The sequence below is a fragment of the Octopus bimaculoides genome, chromosome 1 (assembly GCF_046866305.1).
Source record: "Octopus bimaculoides isolate indiv1 chromosome 1, ASM4686630v1, whole genome shotgun sequence".
Classification (NCBI taxonomy): Eukaryota; Metazoa; Mollusca; class Cephalopoda; order Octopoda; family Octopodidae; genus Octopus; species Octopus bimaculoides.
Window position 1 is genome coordinate 174585588 of NC_142928.1, and position 8294 is coordinate 174593881.

Here is an 8294-nt window from a genome sequence, read left to right on the forward strand (position 1 = left end):
AGAAATTTTTGATTATATAAACATTTCTTTAAAAAAAGTAGGATTATACAAATTTTATGGAAGTTTTCATGACGTGCAGTTTAAGATTCCTTAAATTTCCGAACCAATCCAATCCACTATGAAAATGAATGAAAGGAAACTTCCTTTTTAGGGTGGTTGGGGGGTGTTTTGGAAATGAGGAAAACGAGACTGTTACAATTGATCTCTACTGTAAGGACACGAAGATACACCAATATTTGGATTTCAGTTCTTGATACTCATTCTATATTAAAATAAATATCCTATTTAATATGGCAAGACGTATATTTTCAACACTTATAGAAAAAAGTAGACGAGAGAGACAACTGATAGAACTAGAAATATTTCTTCAGAAACAGAAATACAACAAAGACTTAGTAAATTATACCCTAACCAAGACAAAAGAGATCCCAATCTCTGTCATACGTAGAAACCCTCATAATGAGGGGGAAGACAAAAACAAAAATATAAATATTCGGTTGGAATTAAAATATCATTCAAAATTTATTTAGTTGTCGATGGCTTAAAGTGGACTAACAATATTCTATCAGTAGTGAACATCATGTCAATTCAATTTTTTTGCTAAGGGATACAATGCCCAGTTGCAATATGTACAGCTTCTCACCGAATCATGGAGAATTGCGCCTGCTGGGTGAGTAAAAAGGAACTGTATCGAAAATATTCCAAGTTAAGCTAGATAGGACATTTCCCTGGTCCTGGAGCCTCCAGATGCAACCAGACAAGGAAATGGAGTCTTCCCGGTCCCTGGACCAGGAGTACATATATTGAGTAAACATTCCCTTGAAATTATTGGCTGTAGGTCCCGTATAATCCCTTGGCATATCATCAGGTATGGCGAGAGTCGCTCTATTGATCAGTATCTTAGGAAGGAAGAATCCATTCAATGGACAAGTGGCTTGATTCCGATAGTTACCGGTGGGTGCCTGAATAGAGCCTGTATAGGTGCATGTTTGTTTTTCTGTTGCAGCATGCTAAGCTGGAAACGATGATATGTAGGCAAGACTAACTGACATTATGCACGTTAAGAAGTTTGTGGTATTTATATGTTTGGGAAGTATTACCTAAAGAGTTCTTTGAAAATTTCATAGCAACAACGAAATTGATAGGAGGATTGAACGAAGTTATTTTCCTTTTTGTAATTCTTTTCTTGTTTGAAGGTAAAAACTACTCCATTGTACCTAAGTTATCACTAAAGCTACTTCTCACTAACGCGTCATTGTAGTAAAATGCGGTTATATAAAAAAAAAAATCTTTACCTGAAGATAATTTGAAGATTCTTCTACTTGAAACAGCGGCTAAGTTTTTTGTTCTATCTGGGTATGTTTGGAGTCACTTTGAATATATACGGTTCCATCATTAGATTTTCTAAAGAAGTATTACTTGATTATTGGAGGGGCTCTAATGTCTTGTCCAAGAAGCTGAATATGATGAGGTAAGTTATATTTAAATCAAACTTCTTGACGATTCATATTAAGTTCTCAAACCGTTCATATTGTTTGACATCGCTAGGCCATCATCACTGCACAAACCCGCACTGTACTTGTGTAGCGAGATGTGGGCTTCTTGAGTGTATACAGGATAAATAATTTAACAAGGTTCATGACTTCAGCTCCATCATAGCTTCTCATCGAGATGTCTAACATCAGATCAACTTTTTTTGTTTCCGGTGTCATTATAATATAAAAATGCTTTTACTAACGTTCGAAGTCGCTAATCTGAGGGGAATGATTCCTGAAGTCCGGGGTTTTCAGGAGTAAGGTCTTCGACATGGAAGGATAAAAATCTATAATATCAAACTGGATGAATCTGCAGACTGCTTTGCTCTCAATACTGCAGAACCAGCAGATAACGACAGTGCTGCAATTCCAATGGCCGAAAATATGATTACTTATTCAACTTTTCTTTTAAAAGGGTTAATCAGTCTGCATTTAAAGTTGGACAGTAAATTTGATGTGTGACACTTTGGGTTCATATGAAAGGGTCGCATGGTAAAGCAATCTGCGTAACGTTTGTCTTTAACAGAGGAGCTTGCTCCCGCGTTTCAGTGTTTATGTAGTTGTAGCTGTGTTAGTTTTCCTGAATGTATTGGTTAACTCTTCTACGATATCCTTTTCTACGGCGACACTCATTAATAAAGCATTGTTCTGAATCACTGACTGTTCCGAAAAATGACATAAACGAGTCTGTTGACGAAGTAGGCGCACTAGCTGAACGGTCTGAAATGTGATGACGTTGGCATGTCTATTGACGTTAAACCATCAAGGCAGTTGAGCGGAATGTTACTTTGAACCGAAAGGTGATAACGTAAAGCTATTCTGTTTGGTGTTAGACGGTTATTGACGAAAAAAAAAAATCTGCCAATTTGAGTATCTGTGTTTGCATCACTGGTGTACCTTGAATATGTTATGGAATATTCGGTACATTAGTTCTTCTCCAATACAGCTGTTTACACACACACACACACACACACACAAAAAAAAGCAATCTATACTTGTTTTTGAGGTGGTGAAAAACAAATACAAATACAGGAGTAAAAAATGTTCAGTGAAATTTATAAAGTGTTTTTAATTGAAACGGTCTTACAACATCGGAAATACAACGAGAAGCTCTTACATCAAAAGCGTACGGTTCGGAACTATGTTGGGGTTAGCAACATAGAGAATTTGTATATTCTTCAAGCAGGATAACATTTGTAGCTTGTTCTCGAAGGAATATAATTACATTGAGAGTACAAAACATACAATGAATTTTATTTCATGCGTATAACATAACCACAATACCTCATCAAAAATTTCAATCGCCAATGATATACAGTTAAACGGAATCGACTATATGTAATATATTTAAATATCTAATTTAGTTGTCGAAGTTGTGCAAGGTGTTAATTCTCTGAGAAAGCAGAAGTTAAGCAACTTATTTCTATCTTCCTCAGTTGCTTAACTTCAAAAACTTTTATAATAATACATTATTCTTACCGAACTTTCAATCAATAAGTTGAACGCGCCGGGTATGACGAATGCTGTAAACGCATAAGCGCCGTCAGTCGAGTAAAACCTGAAAGTTATTGCAGTCTCTTACTACAAAGATCTACTCATTTGTTGCTCCCATCTCCTCCGAGGTAGAGAGGATGTCTACTTTTCCTTATCCATGAACTCTGTGTTTGTAAAGTATGCCACTTCTTAAATCATTCAATTTGTAACGAATTCGTTTGTGACCGCATTTCTTATCTCTTGCTTCATTACCTGGCGTTCACGAAGTAGAAGCCATAGCTATTTTTTATGCAGTTGTCACTGCTATTATTGCTAGTAATGCTTCTGTTATATGTTACTGTCGACAGCACTCAGCCACCATAAGATCTCTGTCTGTCTCTGTCTGTCTGTCTCTGTCTGTCTGTCTGTCTCTCTCTCTGTCTTTCTCAACGTTACAGAAAGCGGAATTAATTGGTTTATATAAATTTATATGAACTAGTACAGCAGAGATCTATATAGACCAACACAACTCTATACAGACCAGTACTGCAAAGATGTATATAGACCAGTTCAGGAAGGAATTATTTTATAATTTGAGTCAGAAAGAATATATCACTAATTTGTTTTGTTTTCTTTCAGCCCTCGATGTCTCGATCGAGCAGACCAATCAATGATCAAAGTTCTATTGTTTTGTCTTATCACAGTGCATACAGAACTACCGCATTTAAGAGAATATGGTATCATATAAGGGAAATTGACTTTTATTTCTAGCAGATCGTTCGACAACATAGAGATTGATCTGTTGACTCATATTCCTCTAAGTCTACTTGTTTTGCTACTTACATTTATTTAATAAAATCCATACCATAAGTTCTATTAAACTATGCTGTATAAATCACGCTAGCCTTTCAGTCTTTCTCTATGGAGGAAAGGGAAGGGTTTCTTTTTAAATTTTTATATTTTTCATTATTTATTTATTTCTCTATTATATATTGGCGCAGGCATAGCTGTGCGGTTAAGAAGCTTGCTTTGCAATCCAGTAGTGTCGAGATCAAATAAATAAACAAAAAGCAAAAAAATAAAATCACGTACAGTTTTCAAGATGAGAAAATTTTTTTGGTTTTAGCTCATGCATTATATAGAAATTCCAATTAATGATGTGTATGCATGTATTTCATTTACATCAGGAAAACATACCTGTTATATGGACTGTTAGATATGTAATTCGTCTGACGTTCCGTGTGTCATGTGGTTCGTCTGAGTTCATTGTTTCATTGTTGTTGTCTTGTGGGACTGTCGTGGTAAAATGTCATTGAGATATATATGGCGGACATGACTTTTGTTTATTCATAACGAACATTGGGTGAGTGCGTTCTTTGTATGTAATTGAACAATAAATGTAATAATTAAATTGTATAACTCGTTGTGTTATCTCTGCGAGTCACCCGAGGGAAACATAACAATACCTTTAAAATAAACTACACTATTCATTGGTGCATAGTTCAGATGCAGTATTCCATCTTCTTAAATTAACCAATCAAGTTTTGTCTGATGAAATAGATATTTCAACATCTTAAATTGTCCAGGCATAATTGGTCTGACGAAATATTTCATCTCAAATTCAATATAAATATAACCGTTTGTATCTATTTCCTTACTTGTTTTACAGTGTTAGAAATCGTCCTGATGTGTTTTATTATGTCTGTGTACAATAACACCAGATATCAAGAAGTTTTATAAGCTATACTTTGATTGTACTCCTGGAGAACAGGACAAGTTATAGGTACCACATTTTATCTGCTCAGCTTGCTCAAATGACTGACGTGACTGGTTCAATAAGAAGTCCATGCCATTTGCCATTCCAATGATATGGAGGGAGCAGAAAGACCATTTTTTTTTATGACTGTTAGTTTTGCAAAATAAATGTCACAGGATTTTCTATGAAGAATAAACACAAAATTGTTTATCCCAATTTGGATTCTGCAATGAGACCTGTGACTCACAATAGGAGTCTGCCAGATGATGGTATGGAAACATCAGATGATGATGTTGACTGTCATGATAGTGCTGCTGAGGAAGATTACGTGGCTGATGACAATAGCTTTGAACCTCAGAAATTTTCCCAAGCTGAACTGAATGACCTTGTCAGAGACCTATCCAGAACTGTTGGCATCAAGACTGAAGGAGTAGTATCTATTAGAGCACGGTATTCGTATAACTTATTTTCGACAGAGAAATGTGGTTCTACAAACATGTTTTTCTGTTGAAGGCCCACTTTGCTTTTGCAGTAGCAACGATGGACTCTTCAAATGTTTATCACGAAATCATGATTTTGCAGAGTGGCGTTTGTTCATTGACTCTTCAAAATGAAGTTTATAAGCTGTACATCTCCATAATGATAATTTAAAGCCCTCCTTTCTGATTGGACACTCCGTTCATCTTCATGAATCATATGAGAATATGGAACTTTTGCTTCATGCCATTGCCTATTTACTCATAGAAAATGTGTGGAAATTTAAAAGTCACTGGAATGTTAATAGGAATGCAATCAGGTTTCACAAAATACTGTTGTTTCTTGTGTCTATGGGATAGTCGGGCAACTGGCAGACATTATTCGGAATCATACTGGAAGACAAGAACATCATACCATCCAGGATTGTCTAGCGTCAAGAATACAACTCTTGTAGACCCATGTAATGTCATATTGCCTCCTTTGCACATAAAGCTTGGACTGATGAAACACTTTGGAAAGACACGAGGGAAGAGAAATGCCAGAGGGTTTGAGTATATTGTAGAAATGTTTCCCAAAATCACACAGACGAAGTTGAAAGAAGGTATCTTTGTCGGACCCCAAATTAGAGAAGTACTCAAAAATGTCAACTTCAAGACAACACTGGATTCAATTGGATCTGTGGGAATTTCTTGGGCAACAAGAAGGCAATGGACTACAAGGATGGCATCAGGAGTCTTCTGAGATGTTACTCAGCAATGGGTTGTCGCATGTCACTGAAAGTTCACTTCTTGGACTCCCAACTGGATTTCTTCGCAGATAACCTTGGCGCAGTGTCTGATGTACATGGTGAAAGATTTCGCTAAGACATTAGTGCTATGGAGAAACGGTACCAAGGCTTTTGGAATGACAGTATGCTGGCTGACTACTGCTGGACACTTTACCGTGTTCAACCAGATCAGGAACACCGCAGGAAATCCAAATCACGATGTTTCTAACTCTGTTGTTCTAACGTTGTCTGTTTTGTCTGTCCCATTGTTTTGTGTATTCACTCTTTGTAGAATGATAGTGATGATTTTTAACTCAATAAACTCATTTATTTCTAAAAATAATATGTCCTTATTTATTACGTTAATGATTTCATATATACAAATATGTAAATATTTGCATGTATCTACTGAAAAATTGATACGTGCTACATACATATGGAGTGAAATTTTGAAATCAGTATTGAAAATTAGTCTAAAAAAAGTTGGTTTACATTCATAATGAGTATAATACATTTAATTTTGTTGACCAGTGTAATTAGCCCCGAACTCAATTCCAAATCACTGACCACTTTAACTGTCCCTCTCCAAAATAATGTCCTGTCACTTGTGCGTTCCTTTATCATTTGGGGGAGGCTCAGTATCCTGAAGTCAACATTCACCACTACTGCCCATGTCTTCCTTCAGTTTTCCTCTGCCAATTTTACCTTCGACATAAATCTGTTTCCTTCTACACTTCTTTACCCAACTTTCATTTATACAACACGGTGGTCTGTTTTGCACACATCTGATTCTTCTTATACGTAGTTTTCCTCTCATCTCTGTACTATGTCGCTTAGAATATTTTTGATTCACTTCTTTCTCGCTTTAGCACAACCTCTGCATCCAGTGTTCATGTTCCACTACCATGCAGCATCGTAGTTCGTACATAGGCATCGTACAATCTGCCTTTCATTCAAAGAGTGATTCTCCTTGTGGCAGAGTTAATAGCTCCTCGAATTATTTGCATTCCATTCTTATTCTGGGTACTATGCTTTCAGATCACCTTTTCTGCAGCTGATAAGGTCACTTAGCTAGCAGAAAGCTATCAGTTACTTCTACAGGGCCTTCCGAAGAATTAATTGTATGTGTGCTATGGCTACGAACTACTCCTGTGCATCGCTTACAAAGTTTTTATTCACTGTCAGTTTGCCTTTGATTCTGGAATTTCTACGTTCCTTTTTTCTATGTATCTGGTGGCAGAGTTGGTGTTCATAATATAAATTTTCTTTGATAAAATCACGAAGAGATAAATTTTATTTTTTAATTCATTAAGTGTCATAATGTTGTATTACTCTGATAGACATAGACATTTGAAGTCGTTGGTATACACTGTCACAGATTCGATAGTTGACCACTCAGTGCTGTAATTGAAAATACAATTGTCCTTCAAATTCCAGATGTATTTGGTGAGTTTTTTTTTGTGCCTATTTCGTCTTTAGATCTGAATGAATACATATGTTCGTTATACCTGAATTTGAAAGTAATCACCGTAAGGCGTATGTAATTTTTCTATTGTTATTAGTTGAGATTTTAGCTTAGTATATAACATTTTTGACAGTTTTGAATTTAGCAAACAGATTTTGCTACCGAGGTAATTACATTTATAAAGTTGAACCTTGTGTGTTTTGCCAGTGTTAATTTTTTTCAATTAATTCTAACAAAAAGAGAAATTATCGGTGCAATTGCTGTTTTTATTAACGACATTTCTATAAAAAAAATTCATGAAACTTATGGTTAGAAGGAAAATATTCGCTAATTAAATTTAGAAAAGTATGCGTAATATTAGGGCAGACAATCAAAATTAATACTAGTTTATACCATATAATCTTTTTTCTTCTATTATTAGAAATGTGTGTGAGTGTGCGCACGCGCAAATCACACCATCTATATAAAAAGCTGAGATAAATTTAAAGTGTCTAAACTACACCGTATAAGGTTTTCGCTGCTAGGACTTTAAACACATGCGAATATTCCTTATTTTTCTCTTCGTACGCAGAAAAATAACAGAAATTGTCTTGATATGTGGCATGAATCGTTGACCATTTATCAGAAGAAGAGCAAATCCATTAGAGTTAAACCCCACAAAAGACAAACTAGATCTCGGCTGTAACGGTTAGACTAATTTCTGTGCCGTACACTTTTCAGCAGCGAGATCATATATTAAATAATTAAACCCAATATAGCGTCTTTTGGGAAACCTAAATTAGATTTAGTGTAGTTAATTAGCAGCTTTTAAGCTTTTTGTTA